The sequence below is a fragment of the Zingiber officinale genome, chromosome 6A (genome assembly GCF_018446385.1).
Source record: "Zingiber officinale cultivar Zhangliang chromosome 6A, Zo_v1.1, whole genome shotgun sequence".
Classification (NCBI taxonomy): domain Eukaryota; kingdom Viridiplantae; phylum Streptophyta; class Magnoliopsida; order Zingiberales; family Zingiberaceae; genus Zingiber; species Zingiber officinale.
In genome coordinates, this window is record NC_055997.1 from 91001378 (window position 1) to 91019243 (window position 17866).

A 17866-nucleotide genomic window follows, 5' to 3' on the forward strand; every position below is an offset into this window, starting at 1 on the left:
GGTTCCTGCTCTAGCTACTACGTCTGCTCCTTCTACTGATCCTAATCCCACTCCTTCGGGAGACGAGCTCATCGAGTTTTATGTCTCTTTGTGATATGTTATTGTACGTCTTATGGATGGTTGTTATGGAGTCCTTATGTGAACTCTATTTTATTTTTGGATATCTGATATGCTACTTGTCCTACCTTTTATTTTGTTTCTACAATTCACGTGGTTATATTTTGTTGATATCTGTGTGGTTTAGGGGGAGTAATCCTTGGGTTTATTGTGTGAGGGGGAGTTCTGTGTTTTTTTATATTTGACAAAGGGGGAGATATATGTTGAAGTTCATGCTAAATAAAATTTAAATTGAAACTCAAGCTTACTGTGTATGCTCATACTTACTGCTTATGTTTAACTTAGATGATTTTCAGCGTTGTTGCAATCATTATTTATCATTGTACTATTATGGTATATTGAAAATTGGCCTAAACTTAAATAGATTGTCAAACATCAAAAAGGGGGAGATTGTTGGTGCAATCATGCCCTGGAAGTTTCAATGTGTTGATAATTATTTAAGTTTAGGTTAATACGTTGGATCTAACATACAGTGTGAGTTTGCAGGAAAAATTCTTGCAGGTCAGAAGATCTGATGCAAGGCAAGAGAAGTCCAAGAAGGTCGAGGATCAGATTCTTGGCAAAAGAATCCTTGCAGGTCAGAAGACAAGATGCAAGGCAAGAGAAGTCCAAGAAGGTCGAGGACCAGATTCTTGGCAAGAGAAGTTCCTGCAGGTCATAAAGTTGGATGCATGATCCCTCACATATCAGAAATCAATTGGAAAATCAATTTAGACACGGCTGTGAGGCAGAATGCCTCTGGATCGATCAGCCGATCGATTGGAAGGAAGCCAATCGATCGGCCGATCGATTGGAAAGGTTCTACACGAAGCACAGAGTGCTTTTGGATTGATCAGCTGATCGATTGGGGAAAACCAATCGATCGAGTGATCGATCCAGGAAGCTTCTGTGCGAAGCACAGAATGCTTTTGGATCGATCGGCCGATCGATTCGGGCAATCCAATCGATCGAGCGATTGATCCAGGAAGCCTCTGTGCGAAGCACAGATTTCCCCTGGATCGATCAGCCGATCAATTGAAGTTACTCAATCGATCAGGCGATCGATTCACAGAGCTGCGATTTCACGAGCAGAGGCCTGAATCGATTCAAGAACTGCACCGATCGATTCAAACTCAAGTGAAGCAATCTAAGTCGTTGATTGTGACGCGATGGTTTTCAACGAATACTTATGAATCGATCCAAATATGACTCCGATCGATTCACGACGACAGTTACGTGAGAAACAGCTAGTTTTCTCAACGTTTAAAGGCATGGAAGAAAAAGGAAAGAGATAAGAAAAGAAACATATACTGTTCCATTGCTCTCCAAGGTCTGAACTCTCTCAAGTGCTCAAGATCTTCAAAAGTGCTCAAGTTCAAGATCTCCATCTCGCTACTTTCTCAAATCTCACTCTGCAAAGAAGAAGCATTTTTAAAGCCTGTAATCTTTCTTTTCTTCTTCATTGTGGTGAGTGTGATCCTTTACTTTGGAGAGGGAGAGTTGTAACCTTGTAAGGTTTCTCCACCTTCGGTGTGATTCCGAGAAGGAGGGTTTTGATAGTGGAAGAGTGTGAGTGATGTGGATCCTTGGACTAGTCACCTCCTTGGGGAGGTGGATACCAAGTAAATATTAGAGTTAGCATTGCCTTCGAGTCTTCACTGCGCAAAATCAAGTTGATCAAGAAAACGAAGTGAGCCATTCACCCCCCCTCTAACTCAACCGATCCTAACACTCGGGTCTTATACAGAAACACATGCTCGAAGAACGAGGCATTTCTTAATTCTATTATCGAGTTCTTGTGTATATATAGTATTTGTGACTCATACACAAAAAATGATTCGCACTGCTATTATATGCATATCCAATAAATATGCAATCAGCAGTCTTTGGTCATCTCTTAATCCTTTTTAGATCAGGCACCAACACTTTGGTAAGACACCCCCATATTCGTGTATATATAGTATTTGTGACTCATACACAAAAAATGATACGCACTGCTATTATATGCATATCCAATAAATATGCAATCAGCAGTCTTTGGTCATCTCTTAATCCTTTTTAGATCAGGCGCCAACACTTTGGTAAGACACCCCCATATTCGTAAATATTTATAAGACGGTTGTCTTCCATTCCACAACTTATAAGGGCTCTTATCTATCTTCTTCGAGAACACCTTATTTAAAAGATAATTAGCTGTTAATCCCCACCTTCCTCCCATATGAACTCTACAGTCCAGAGTTCAATAGAAGAGTATTCATCATCTCCTTTAGAGTTTGATTCTTCCGCTAAGCAACTCTATCTTGCTGAGGAGTATAAAGAGCTATTATTTCGTGTTTAATCCTATATTCAGCACACAACTCAGCGAACGATGATACATATTCACCGTCTCAACCACTTCGAAACACCTTAATCTTCTTATTAAGTTAGTTTTCAACCTCATTTTTATATAGAGTAAATTTCTCTATAGCTTCATCCTTACTTTTAAGAAGATATACATAATAATATTCTGTGTTATCATCTGCAAAAGTGATGAAGTATTTATTTCCACCACGTGTTGGTGTACCTTTGAGGTCACACACGTCGATGTGAATTAGCCCAACCAGTTCATTGCTTCTCTCAACATGTTGAAAGGATGACCTTATCATTTTTGCTTCAACACAAATCTCACATTTATATTTTGGGCCAATGTGGAATGTAAGTATGCTTCGCATATTTATTAATGTATGTAACACATCATAGTTAACATATCCTAGTATACCATGCAACAAACATAAAGACTCAAGTATATAAGTAGAAGATATTTTATCTTTATTTATCTTAGGTCTAATGGTCATTACATTAAACTTGAACAACCCATCAGATACATAGCACCTTCCTACAAACATTCCATTATTTGACAATACAACTATGTCTGACTCAAAAATAATGTGAAAGTCATGCTTGCTTAACAGTGATCCAAATACTAGATTCTTCCGAATAACTAGAATATACAACACATTATTCAGAGTAAGGTCTTTGCCCGAGGTTATTCAGCACCACTTTGTTGGATGATCGGTGGCCGGCTTGAAGGGGGGTTGGATAGCTAGGCCACCCCCACATCGATTTCTTCTCTACAATACGTTAGTTTGCGCAAGCGGAAATATAGAAACTAAAACAATGAAACACAAACGAGAATACAAACGCTAACACGCTCGATGTAACGTGGTTCGGAGATTGCTTGCTCCTACTCCACGACGTGCCCTTGAGGTGGACGAGCCCTTGATCCTTTGGTGGATCAGTCCCCGGCAATCTCCGGCTAAAGCTTCTCCTTCTCGGTGGAGCAAACCTCTCACAAAGTTCTCTTCCTCTTTACAAGATGAAACTTAGAGCTAGAAGGAGGAGAGTTGGCTTGGAAGCTTTGGGCAAGATTCAGAAGGTTTACAATGAGTATCAGTAGTCCCTTCAATGCCCCAAAGCTCCCCTTAAGTAAGAGGAAAGAGTTGATCACCAATCAACTCAAACTCTGACACCAGTCGACTGGTCCATGCACCAGTCGACTGGTGCTAGCTGTTAGGCAACACCAACGGCTCTCTTTAGAGGCCGTTTTCTGCCAACGGTCATGTACCAGTCGACTGGTCTTAGGACCAGTCGACTGGTCCCTTTAGTCGACAAGCACAGAATGCTTCTGTGCATTCTGTGAAGTTGGATCGGTCGACTGGTCCCAGTACATTCACTCCTCTCATCCTTTCCGGAGTCGCCTTTGAAGTCCTCTTCCTCGGCCTTCGTCCCTCAGATGCACCCGAGCCCGCGGCTCCTCTCCGTGCCATCTTTCACGCTGCCTTGAAGTCCACTTCCTTCGGCTCCACTCCATTGCTCCTCGTCCGCGCGGTCCCTCAGATGTCTTCCACATCATCCTTCACCGACTCAATGATCCAAGCCCTTGGATGAGCTTCCCGAATTTGGTCACACCAAATCCTTATGTGTTCCACCAAGTCCTGCATGACTCAAACACATATCAAATACATATGAAAGTCTAACTTAAACTCTTTGACACACACATCAAAACCTAGGTCGATTGCACCAACAATCTCCCCCTTTTTGATGTGTGGCAATATGTTTAAGTTAGGCACCAATAACAACTTTGAAAAGTACAGGCAATATGTAAGTATGAAGCATAAAATCCAAGCTCCCCCTTAACACATGCTCTTAATCTTAATTTTCAAAGATTTGCACCCAAGTAGATTTCTAACTTAAACCTACCCATTTCTCCCCCTTTGACACCATCAAAAATATTATACCAGATACGTACACATACTATGGTATCAGTTCCAACCAAATTTGAACCAAAAATTTGATTTTAAAGACCAACAGAATGCTGAAAGGCTGGTACCAGTCGACTGGTCTCTGCACCAGTCGACTGGCACAAACTGAACATCAATTTTAGCCTACGGCAGCCAACTTCAGAAATCCATAAAAAATTCAAGAAAATTCGAAAAATCATGAAATTTTGAACACATATTTCTTATAATGTTCTTTAACTAAGAAAAATATGTTTTCATGAAAAGTCAACCTATTTTCAAAATTTTTGACCAAGTTTCAAAAATATCAAGAACATGCAAGTTTGTATCAATTTCAAGCTCAGTTTTGCAATCATATGTTTTAAAATAGCTAGACCACATTAAAACATAGAATTATTTTCAAAACATTTGAAATGTCCAACTATGATCTATGGGCAAGATGTCCATTAATTAAACATTTGCTTTCCCCATAGTTGGCCTATGATCACTAAACATTGATACACTTCATAACTCATCAAAATGCTATAAGCATAAGTGAATTACTTGTATCATCCTAATATCTCACATTCATGGTTAGAAAATAATACAAATCATTGTGAGATAAAGGTAACCTCTACTTAGCCCTCTTGATCATAAATCTCTATCAAGGCTAAGTCCTCCCCCTTAAGGTCTCAAGTCAACCATATAGGAAAAATTTGAATTATTGACTTCTATGGTTGACTTGCCATAAAATCCTCTAACCCTTGAGGATTGATTTTGGCACCCAATAGAAATTCTTTCTAATTGGGTTGACCAAGTACTCTTTGGGGATCCATTTCCTATCTATGGTCTTTGTTTTGGATTGCCCCCTAGCAAGTAGACAATGATAGGTCTTTTCATTATTTTGTTCATTGTATCCTATCCCATTTTTCTTAAAACTTGCCCTTTGGCTCCCAATGATCATATTTAGGGTTTTTGAGCCAATTTCAAATTTCCTAAGGGCGTTGGTAAGGTATTCTACCTTTTCCCTTAATTTCCTATTTTCCTCTTCTAAACATGAATCATTTGAACTTGTAGAGGAAGCATGCATATCATTTTCCCTAAGAGTCATGGATTCTAATTTTTCTTCAAGCATACAAATATCATTTTTCAAAGATTTGTTTTTCCTTTTTGCCTTAAACAAATCATCATTTGTACTTTTAATAATTTTAATTAAAACATGAGGAGGAAGATTATATACCTCACTTACCGAGAAGTCCGAATCCGAAGTTTGACCTCCCCCTTCACTTGAGCTCCCTTCTTCATCTTCACTTGAACTCCTTCTTTCTTCTTGTTCAGATGAGGTGGAAGCTACATCATCAATCCCCATGAGAGCAAAATTGACTATGTGATGCTCTTCTTCCTCCGATGATGATGAAGGATCATCCCATGTTGCTTTTAGGTTTTGAGCCTTCTTCCCTTTTTCTTTTGTCTTCTCCTTCTTCTTCTTCCCTTCCTTCTTTTTCAAGAGAGGACAATCATCTCTTATGTGTCCTTCTCCTTGGCAATTGTAGCAAATTATCTTTCTTGTCCTACTTTTACTTCTCGAGCTTTTCCTAGCATGAGATTTGTTAGAAGAAAAAGATTTAAACGCCTTTCTCATCTTCCTTACCATATATGCCTCTTGATCGCTATCCATTGAGGCACTTGATTCTTCGGAGTCGGAAGATGATGGTGATGAAGATTTCTTCTTCTTTTCCTTTCCCTTGTTTGCCACAAGGGCTACTCCTCTTGATCTATGTGCTTCTTCATCTAATCCTTCAACTCTTGTTTCATGGAGCTCCATTCTTGAGAAGAGTTCATCTAGAGAGGATTTCTCTAGGTCCTTTGATATGTAGTATGAATCTACAATGGAGCTCCAAGTTGTGGTTCTTGGGAAAGCATTTAGGGCTTTTGTCATCATGTCTCGATTTGAGAGTGTCTCACCTACACTTGTTAGTCCATTAATAATTTCTTTAATTCTAGAATGTAAAGTTGATACCTTTTCTCCTTTCTCAAGCTTGATATTGTTGAGTTGAGTTCGAAGGAGGTCTCTTCTTGCCAATTTTGCTTCCGATGTCCCTTCGTGAAGCTCCACTAGCTTTTCCCATAATTCCTTGGCGCTTGAGTAGCTTCCAACCCTTGTTATTTCTTGTTGGGGAAGAACATTATGTAGATGATGGATTGCCTTGGCATTTGCTAGATGCTCTTCTTTTTGCCTTTTGGTCCATCTTGTTATGTCGATTGTCTCATTGTGTTCATCCTTGGGCTCTTCAAAACCACTCCTCATGATTAGCATAATGTCAAAATCGGTATTAAAGAATACCTCCATTCTCCTCTTCCACCAAGAGAAGTCTCCTTCGAATTTGGGTGGATGAATGTTTGAGCCGGCCATTTGATGATGTTGTTCTTCTTGGCGATTAGTCCGTTGAAGAGCTTCCTTGCTCTGATACCAATTGTTGGATGATCGGTGGCCGGCTTGAAGGGGGGTTGGATAGCTAGGCCACCCCCAAATCGATTTCTTCTCTACAATACGTTAGTTTGCGCAAGCGGAAATATAGAAACTAAAATAATGAAACACAAACGAGAATACAAACGCTAACACGCTCGATGTAACGTGGTTCGGAGATTGCTTGCTCCTACTCCACGACGTGTCCTTGAGGTGGATGAGCCCTTGATCCTTTGGTGGATCAGTCCCCGGCAATCTCCGGCTAAAGCTTCTCCTTCTCGGTGGAGCAAACCTCTCACAAAGTTCTCTTCCTCTTTACAAGATGAAACTTAGAGCTAGAAGGAAGAGAGTTGGCTTGGAAGCTTTGGGCAAGATTCAGAAGGTTTACAATGAGTATCAGTAGTCCCTTCAATGCCCCAAAGCTCCCCTTAAGTAAGAGGAAAGAGTTGATCACCAATCAACTCAAACTCTGACACCAGTCGACTGGTCCATGCACCAGTCGACTGGTGCTAGCCGTTAGGCAACACCAACGGCTCTCTTTAGAGCCCGTTTTCTGCCAACGGTCATGTACCAGTCGACTGGTCTTAGGACCAGTCGACTGGTCCCTTTAGTCGACAAGCACAGAATGCTTCTGTGCATTCTGTGAAGCTGGATCAGTCGACTGGTCCCATGACCAGTCGACTGGTCCCAGTACATTCACTCCTCTCATCCTTTCCGGAGTCGCCTTTGAAGTCCTCTTCCTCGGCCTTCGTCCCTCAGATGCACCCGAGCCCGCGGCTCCTCTCCGTGCCATCTTTCACGCTGCCTTGAAGTCCACTTCCTTCGGCTCCACTCCATTGCTCCTCGTCCGCGCGGTCCCTCGGATGTCTTCCACATCATCCTTCACCGACTCAACGATCCGAGCCCTTGGATGAGCTTCCCGAATTTGGTCACACCAAATCCTTATGTGTTCCACCAAGTCCTGCATGACTCAAACACATATCAAATACATATGAAAGCCTAACTTAAACTCTTTGACACACACATCAAAACCTAGGTCGATTGCACCAACACACTTTTCTTTGGGTTATGATGTCCGAGGTTGCTGAGTTCTCCATGAATAGCTTATCTCCATTGACTTCTTCAAAGTTGTAGAGAAGCTCCTTATTGCAGCAGACATGTCTGGTGGCTCCAGTATCGATCCACCATTGCCATGGGTTGAACTGACCAAGTTCAGTTTGGAGACTACAGTGCAGAGGTCGTCCATTTCTGGTCCCTCATTCAAGTTGGCCTCCTGCTTCTTCTTCGGCTTTCTGCATTCCAAAGATTTGTGACCAGCTCGACCACAGTTGAATCACTTCACAAAGAATTTTTTTAATGCCTCCTCTGGGTCCCATCTTGGAAGTCTTTGGTTCTTCTACATCAAGTTTTGACCGTGCTCAACCACATTGACTTTCACAATAACTTGAGAGAATAGCTTTCTCTCTAAATTCTTGTTGTTTTCTTCGATACAAAGTCTAACAATGAGTTCTTCTAGCCTAAAGGTAATTTCTCAATAATAGCAGCCACCAAGAAGGTTTCACTCAGAATCATCCCTTCTGAGTGGATCTCGTGCAAGATCACCTAAAGCTCCTAGACTTGGCTAATCACCATCTTGGAGTTAACCATCTTATAGTCCAAGATGTTGGTTGCTACTCGGAAAACCTAATGGTTCCACTGTATAAAAATTTTGTACAAAGGCCTGAACCTTTTCATAGCTACCATGTGTTTTTTTAAATTAAACTTGGATCGCCTGCGGAACTTAACACGTTTGATCATAAGTTTAATTTATTTGTTCTTTTAGGTTTAGACTTGGATCTCCTGCGGAACTTAACACGTTCGATCCAAATCACCTAGATTATTAATTCCATTAAATATTAATTTCCAAAATTAGCTTCCAGGACTGCATGGCGAGGCACATGGCCTTCTTGGATATGGGAACAACCACCACCGCCTAGACAAAGCCTTTTAAGGAAAGCTAATATTTAATTTCCTTAAATAACTTTAGGTCAACCAAAAGGAACAATCAAATCACAAGGAAAAGAAAAATAAAAGAACACAACATCGAAAACTAATTCAAAATACTAGAATCGTATGCCTCTTGTATTTGGTATTTTTATATGGAGATAAAACTAACATGATGCGGAAAACTATATTAGTTATACCTTACTTAGTAGATAATGACCTCTTGATCTTCTACCGTATTCCTCTTCTAATCCCGGACGTTGTGTGGGTAACGATCTTCTGAGACGAGAACCACCAAAGCACCTTCTTCTTCTTTACAAGGTCCGACCACCACATGACTCCAAGAAAGGATGAGGTTCGGCCACCACCACCAAGCTCCAAGGGATGCAAGAGCGAAGCCTCCTTTCTCTCCTTTTCTCCAAGCTAGATCCGGCCACCACAAGGACTCCAAGAGAACAAGAGGGTTCCGCCACAAGAAGGAGAAGAGAGAAGAGGAAGAGGCCGGCCACCAAGGAGGAGAGGGAGGAAAAGAATAATAGAGTTGTATTCCATAAAGCCTCCTCTACCCCCTCTTTTATAATCCTTGATCTTGGCAAATAAGGAAATTTAAATAAAAACTTCCTTAATTCTTTTGCCATGAAAAGGAAAAATTTATTTAATTAAAAATAATTTTTCTTTTCATTATAACATGGCCGGCCACTTATTTCCCCAAATCAAGGAGAGTTTTAATTAAACAATAATTAAAACTTCCTAATTTGTTTCCGGAAATTTATAAAAATTTCTCCAATAATTTTATCCCTTCATGATTGGTTTATAAAAAATAAATTTAATAAATTAAAATCTTTCTTTTAAACATGTGGATAAAAAGAAAGTTATCTCTAAAAATTAAAATCTCTTTTAATCTACAAATAAGGAAAGATATCAAATCTTTTCTTAATCTTTTGTAGAAACTTATAAAAGAGAATTTTTAATTTTTAAACTCTCTTTTAAATCATGAACATGGTTAAAAAGAAAGTTTTCTTAAAATTTAAAATCCACCTTTTAATCAACAAATAAGGAAAGATTTCAAATTTTAAACTCTCTTTTAAACATGTAGATGATTTACAAATAAGGAAAGTTTTTACCAAAAATTAAAACCATCCTTTTAATCTACAAATAAGGAAAGAGATTAATCTCTTCTCTTAATCTTTTGTAGAAAGCTATAAAAGGAAATTTTTAATTTTAAACTCTCTTTTAAAACCATGATATCCACATAAGAAATAATTTGAATAAAAATCTTTTTTAATATTTTAGTGGCCGGCCACCTAAGCTTGGGACCCAAGCTTTGGCCGGCCACCAACTTGGCTCATCCACTTGGTCTTGGCCGGCCCTAGCTTGGGTTCCAAGCTAGCTTGGCCGGCCCCATTGGATGGGTAAGAAGGTGGGTATGTGGTGAGTATAAATCTCTATATACAAGAGGCTACGGTAGGGACCGAGAGGAGGAATTGGTTTTGGTCTCCCGATAAAATTAAGCATCCCGTGTTCACCCCGAACACACAACTTAATTTTATCAATAATAATTCATTCCATTAGAGAACTATTATTGAACTACCGCATCAATCCCAAATTACATTTTGGGCTCCTTCTTATTATGAGTGTGTTAGTCTCCCTGTGTTTAAGATGTCGAATGTCCACTAATTAAGTGAGTTATTGACAATTCATTTAATTAATATCTTAGTCCAAAAGTAGTACCACTCAACTTTATCGTCATGTCGGACTAAGTCCACCTGCAGGGTTTAACATGACAATCCTTATGAGCTCCTCTTAGGGACATTCTCAACCTAGATTACTAGGACACAGTTTCCTTCTATAATCAACAACACACACTATAAGTGATATCATTTCCCAACTTATCGGGCTTATTGATTTATCGAACTAAATCTCACCCATTGATAAATTAAAGAAATAAATATTAAATATATGTGCTTGTTATTATATTAGGATTAAGAGCACACACTTCCATAATAACTGAGTTCTTTGTTCCTTTATAAAGTCAGTATAAAAGAAACGACCTCTAATGGTCCTACTCAATACACTATAAGTGTACTAGTGTAATTATAGAGTTAAGATAAACTAATACCTAATTACACTACGACCTTCCAATGGTTTGTTCCTTTCCATTTTGGTCGTGAGCTACTGTTTATAATTTATAAGGTACTGATAACATGATCCTTTGTGTGTGACACCACACACCATATTATCTACAATATAAATTAATTGAACAAGTATATTTATCATAAATGTAGACATTTGACCAATGTGATTCTTATTTCTAGATAAATGTTTATACCAAAAGCTAGACTTTTAGTATACATCCTAACAATCTCCCACTTATACTAAAAGACTAAGCTACTATATCTGCTGTCATACATCTGATTCCCAACCCTTCAACATACCCATCAAAAGCTCTTGCCTTAAGGGCCTTAGTGAAAATATCTATAGGTCATCATCTGATGCAATCTAGGCAGCAACAACTTCTCCTCGTTTATACGATTTCTCGTATTGGGTGGTACTTGCGCTCTATTGTGTTTACTTGCCTTATAGACTCATGGTTTCTTCGAGTTTGCTACTGCACCACTATTATTACAATAAATTGTAATAATCTTTGGACAAACCAGAAATCATATCTAAGTCTATCTTGAGATTATTGAGTCATTCAGCTTTTATGACTACCTCAGAGGTTTTCCATATATCCAGCTTCTATGGTGGAGTCCAGAAAAACACCTATGCTTATCACTCTTCCATAGTTATGACTTTACCTCCTAAAGTAAACACAAAACCCCGAGGTTGACTTACTATTGTTCCTATCCGACTGGAAGTCAAAATCCGTGCAACCCACAGAGACCAAATTAACTGCCTTGTAAGCTAGCATATAATCTCTAGTGCCTCTAAGGTACTTCAATATATGCTTTACTACAGTCCAATGTCCTTGTCCAGGATTACTTTGATATCTGCTAACTATGCCCTTGGCAAAATAGATTTATGATCTCGTGCATAGCATACATTAGGCTTCCGACAACCGAAGCATAAAGAACTGCCTTCATTTCCTCTATCTCCTTTGATGTCTATGGAGACATTTTTTTAGATAAACTTACTCCATGCTAAAAAGGTAAGAAACCTTTCTTGGAGTTTTGCATGCTTAAAACGAGCAAGGACTTTTTCGATATATGAAGCTTGGGATAAGTAAAATATTCTTTTCTTGCGATCCCTTATTACTTTGATCCCAAGAATATATACATTCTCCCAAGTCCTTCATATCGAATTGTTTGGACAACCATACCCTTACTTCTGACAACATTTTGATATTGTTTCCAACTACCAAAAATGTTATCTACGTATAGTACAAGAAATACCACCACGTTTCCATCACACTTTTTGTATACACAAGACTTATCCGGTTACTAAATAAATCCATAGGTCTAGATTACTTTGATAAATCGGATGTTCCAAGACCTTGAAGCTTTGCCTCAGTCCATAGACTGATTGAGCTTGCACACAAGATGCTCTTTGCCCTTTGCAATGAACCCTTCTGGTTGCTTTATATGGATGCTTTCTTCAAGACTTCCATTAAGGAATGCTGTCTTGACATCCACTTGCCAAATAGATAAAAGAATCCGGATAAACTTAAGCATGACTACCAGTAAAAAAGTTTCCTTTTTCATCAAGCCTTGCTTTGAAAGTTTCTACCTTCCTGTCTATCCATCTTTTCCTATTGTAGACTTATTTTCACCGAATGACTTTTACACCATCAAGCTTCCAGATTTTATTAGAATACATATATTCTAATTTTATATTCATTGCTCTTTGCCAAGATGCTACATCTTTATCTTGGAGTGCTTCATCATATGTCCGGGATCAGGCTCATGTTCATTTGGGATCAAGTCCAAAAGACTCTCCCAAAACATGAATCTTTTAGGTTATTTGACAACCCTCCCACTACGATTAGGCACTGTCTATAATTGTGTATCAATTGTGATACGTGTTGCAGTTTCTTGTGATATTTCATCTTGTACAGTTGGTACTAGAGTAGACGTGTCCTTTATTAAGAACAAATTTACTTATGGGCTTGTGATTCATTATATAGTCCTCTTCTAAAAATCAGTCATTGATGCTAACAATGACCTTCTGATTTTTAAGACTATAAACCTACTTTCGTTTCTCTAAGATAACCCATAAACAAGTGAATTCCTATCTAACTTATCATTGTCTCTCTTCAGCATATGTGCTGGACTACCTGAATCCGAATATGCTTCAAATAGGCTTATTATGCCTATTCAGCAATTCTATATGAGTAAAGAGTTCTGACTTTGGAAGGTACTATGTTCACTTTCTTTTTCAGAGTATATCCTTAAAACGAACTTGGTAATTTTCTGAATAACTCATCATCAATCTAATTATTTTCATAAGAGTCATATACTTTCTTTCTACTACACCATTCTGTTGGGGTGTACCAGGTGCAATTATTTGGGAGTGAATCCCTACTTTTGATAAGTAACTCCTAAATTGTCCCAAGAGGTACTTGCCACTACGATCTTACCATAGTGACTTGATACTTTTACTTTAACGTTTCTCCGCATCAGCCTTGTACTCTTTGAACTAATCAAAGCACTTAGTCTTGCGGCACATTAAGTAAATGTATTTGTATCTTGAATAGTTGTCTATAAAATAGACGAAATATTCGATACTACCTCTTGTCTGGATAGTCATAGGATCACACAAATCAGAATGAACCAATTCCAATATATCTTTGGCTCCATATCCCTTAGACTTAAAAGCTTATTGGTTATTTTTCCTTCCAAGTAAGACTCGCAGATTGGAAAGATTTCCACTACTAATGAACCCAAAAGTTCATCAGCTACCAATGAATTCTACTCAAGTTAATATAACCTAGCCTTTGATGCCAAAGATATAATTGGTTCATTTCCGAAGGTTGCTTTCTCTTAAAGTTTAGAAGATGTGTTATTAATTTCCATTTGTTGTATCGTGGGAGTTATTGGATTATAAATTGTCAACCAATATACCAGAATAGATAACTTCCCTATTTTCTTGATAACAACTTTGTTATCAAAATAGACACAATATCTATTCTATAATAGTTTAGAAACTGAAATCAGGTTCTTTCTAAACTTAGTATGTAAAGACAATTTCTAATAATTCATATTTTATTCCTATTAGAGAATAAACCTCTCCCACTGCAACAGCTGCTACTTTTGCAGTAGTGCCCATGTGTACGGTGTTTTTATTTTCATTTAGTTGTCGGGTTTCCTGGAACCCTACAATAAATTACAGACATGATTAATGGCATCTGTATCTACACTCCAGGTTCTGGTAGATAACACCACTAGACATGTTTCAACTAATGAATTAAATACACCTATATTGTTCTTAGTTCTAAGAAGACAGTCTACCTTAATGTCCAAGTCCTATTTCCAATCATTACAATTGGGACTACTAAGTCTTTTCTATAGTATAACAACTATGGATTGACAAACATTTTGAATCCTAAGAGTCACAAAAATATTTGGTCAAGATCAACTCCTTAAAATCCCCATGAATTTTATATGTCACGATAGTGTGGACGTATACAAAATTAAAGAGGAGATTTTATCCATTTTATTATCTCGTCAACTTTACTTTATTATGAATAAAATTAATAGTTGATCTGTCTTTGATCAAATATTTGGTCAAAACTTTTGAATTTAAAATAACATTGATTCCTCAAACAATATTATTTAAATTCACCAACACCTCAAACACCGTGAATTTTGCATGCCACGATAGTGTGGACGTATACAAAATTTAAACATTTGTAAGAGGAGGGTTTTACCCATTAATTATCTTGTCAATAAATTTTTATGACAAAATAAAATTACCTCAAACACCGTGAATTTTGTATGCCACGATAGTGTGGACGTATACAAAATCAAACATTTGTAAGAGGAGTTTTTAATTTTATTATCTTGTTAACCTATTTATTTGACAAATTAATAGTTGGTTTTCTTCGGTCACACAAATAATAGCAGTGACTCCGATGAGGAGGATACTATTAGACGTGCCTAAGTGTATACCATTACTTGACACTAAGTACATTAATAAGATTGTGCCCCTTCCGATGGGGAAGATCACACGCTCTTAATTAACTTCCTATAGTCATCCAAAATGGAAGTTTAATCTAGTGATCCGCAAACAAGCTCATCCGATATGGAGGAAGGCACTCAGAACCAACGTGCAAGCTTGTTGCATCACTTATAAACCAGTAATGGAGATCGTGGAATTTATTTAAAAAATAAATCCCTCTCCCACTTAGTTATTTAAAGTGAGGAATTTTGACTATGCTAGCCTACTTAACATGCATACTAACAAGCACACACAGCACAGCATAAAAAGTAATAAAATAGAAAAACTAATTTTCAACTATTATGGCTTTTATCTATTGCTGTCTTCCGTGTGTCGCCATCCCTAGCTGCTGCCATCTTTGGCCACCACCACCAGGTCTAGTTGTCGCATCCATCTTGCTCCTTGTTCCGCTGCGCCTCTGATCCTCAAAAGGTTCCACGCCTTGCAAGATTTGATCCGCGACATAAATAGAATTTTACATTTTTCGATCCTATATTCCTCGAAGGAATGTACATGTATCTAGATCAAAAAATAAAATCCTAATAAAACTAAATACAGCTCCTGCTGTATTTTGTAATACAATCATGCATACACAATAAAATGCCCTTGACATGTCCAAGGGTCCAATCACACACACAATATCTATAAGTCATAATAGTTGGATCCTGCATCCACAAAGTTAGCACATCCTACTATTATCCTGCCTAAATTATGCATGACATGTGCATAATTAAACTAATACCAAATACACAGAGGCAAAACCCTAGCTCTGATACCAATTGTTGGTTGCTACTCGGAAAACCTAATGGTTCCACTGTACAAAAATTTTGTACAAAGGTCTGAACCTTCTCCTAGCTACCATGTGTTCTTTTAAATTAAACTTGGATCGCCTGCGGAATTTAACACGTTTGATCCTAAGTTTAATTTATTTGTTCTTTTAGGTTTAGACTTGGATCTCCTGCGGAACTTAACACGTTCGATCCAAATCACCTAGATTATTAATTCCATTAAATATTAATTTCCAAAATTGGCTTTCAGGACTGCATAGTGAGGCACATGGTCTTCTTGGATATGGGAACAACCACCACCGCCTAGACAAAGCCTTTTAAGGAAAGCTAATATTTAATTTCCTTAAATAACTTTAGGTCAACCAAAAGGAACAATCAAATCACAAGGAAAAGAAAAATAAAAAAAAATACAACATCGAAAACTAATTCGAAATACTAGAATCGCATGCCTCTTGTATTTGGTATTTTTACATGGAGATAAAACTAACATGATGCGGAAAACTATATTAGTTATACCTTACTTAGTAGATAATGACCTCTTAATCTTCTACCGTATTCCTCTTCTAATCCCGGACGTTGTGTGGGCAACAATCTTCCGAGACGAGAACCACCAAGGCACCTTCTTCTTCTTTACAAGGTTTGGCCACCACATGACTCCAAGAAAGGATGAGGTTCGGCCACCACCACCAAGCTCCAAGAGATGCAAGAGCGAAGCCTCCTTTCTCTCCTTTTCTCCAAGCTAGATCCGGCCACCACAAGGACTCCAAGAGAACAAGATGGTTCGGCCACAAGAAGGAGAAGAGAGAAGAGGAAGAGGTCGGCCACCAAGGAAGAGAGGGAGGAAAATAATAATAGAGTTGTATTCCATAAAGCCTCCTCTACCCCCTCTTTTATAATCCTTGATCTTGGCAAATAAGGAAATTTAAATAAAAACTTCCTTAATTCTTTTTCCTTGAAAAGGAAAAAGTTATTTAATTAAAAATAATTTTTCTTTTCATTATAACATGGCCGACCACTTATTTCCCCAAATCAAGGAGAGTTTTAATTAAACAAGAATTAAAACTTCCTAATTTGTTTCCGGAAATTTATAAAAATTTCTCCAATGATTTTATCCCTTCATGATTGGTTTATAAAAAGGAAATTTAATAAATTAAAATCTTTCTTTTAAACATGTGGATAAAAAGAAAGTTATCTCTAAAAATTAAAATCTCTTTTAATCTACAAATAAGGAAAGATATCAAATCTTTTCTTAATCTTTTGTAGAAACTTATAAAAGAGAATTTTTAATTTTTAAACTCTCTTTTAAATCATGAACATGGTTAAAAAGGAAAGTTTTCTTTAAATTTAAAATCCACCTTTTAATCAACAAATAAGGAAAGATTTCAAATTTTAAACTCTCTTTTAAACATGTAGATGATTTACAAATAAGGAAAGTTTTTACCAAAAATTAAAACCATCCTTTTAATCTACAAATAAGGAAAGAGATTAATCTCTTCTTTTAATCTTTTGTAGAAAGCTATAAAAGGAAATTTTTAATTTTAAACTCTCTTTTAAAACCATGATATCCACATAAGAAATAATTTGAATAAAAATCCTTTTTAATATTTTAGTGGTCGGCCACCTAAGCTTGGGACCCAAGCTTTGGCCGGCCACCAACTTGGCTCATTCACTTGGTCTTGGCCGGCCCTAGCTTGGGTTCCAAGCTAGCTTGGCCGCCCCATTGGATGGGTAAGAAGGTGGGTATGTGGTGAGTATAAATCTCTATATACAAGAGGCTACGGTAGAGACCGAGAGGAGGAATTGGTTTTGGTCTCCCGATAAAATTAAGCATCCCGTGTTCGCCCCGAACACACAACTTAATTTTATCAATAATAATAATAATTCATTTCACTAGAGAACTATTATTGAACTACCGCACCAATCCCAAATTACATTTTGGGCTCCTTCTTATTATGAGTGTGTTAGTCTCCCTGTGTTTAAGATGTCGAATGTCCACTAATTAAGTGAGTTACTGACAACTCATTTAATTAATATCTTAGTCCAAAAGTAGTACCACTCAACCTTATAGTCATGTCGCACTAAGTCCACCTGCAGGGTTTAACATGACAATCCTTATGAGC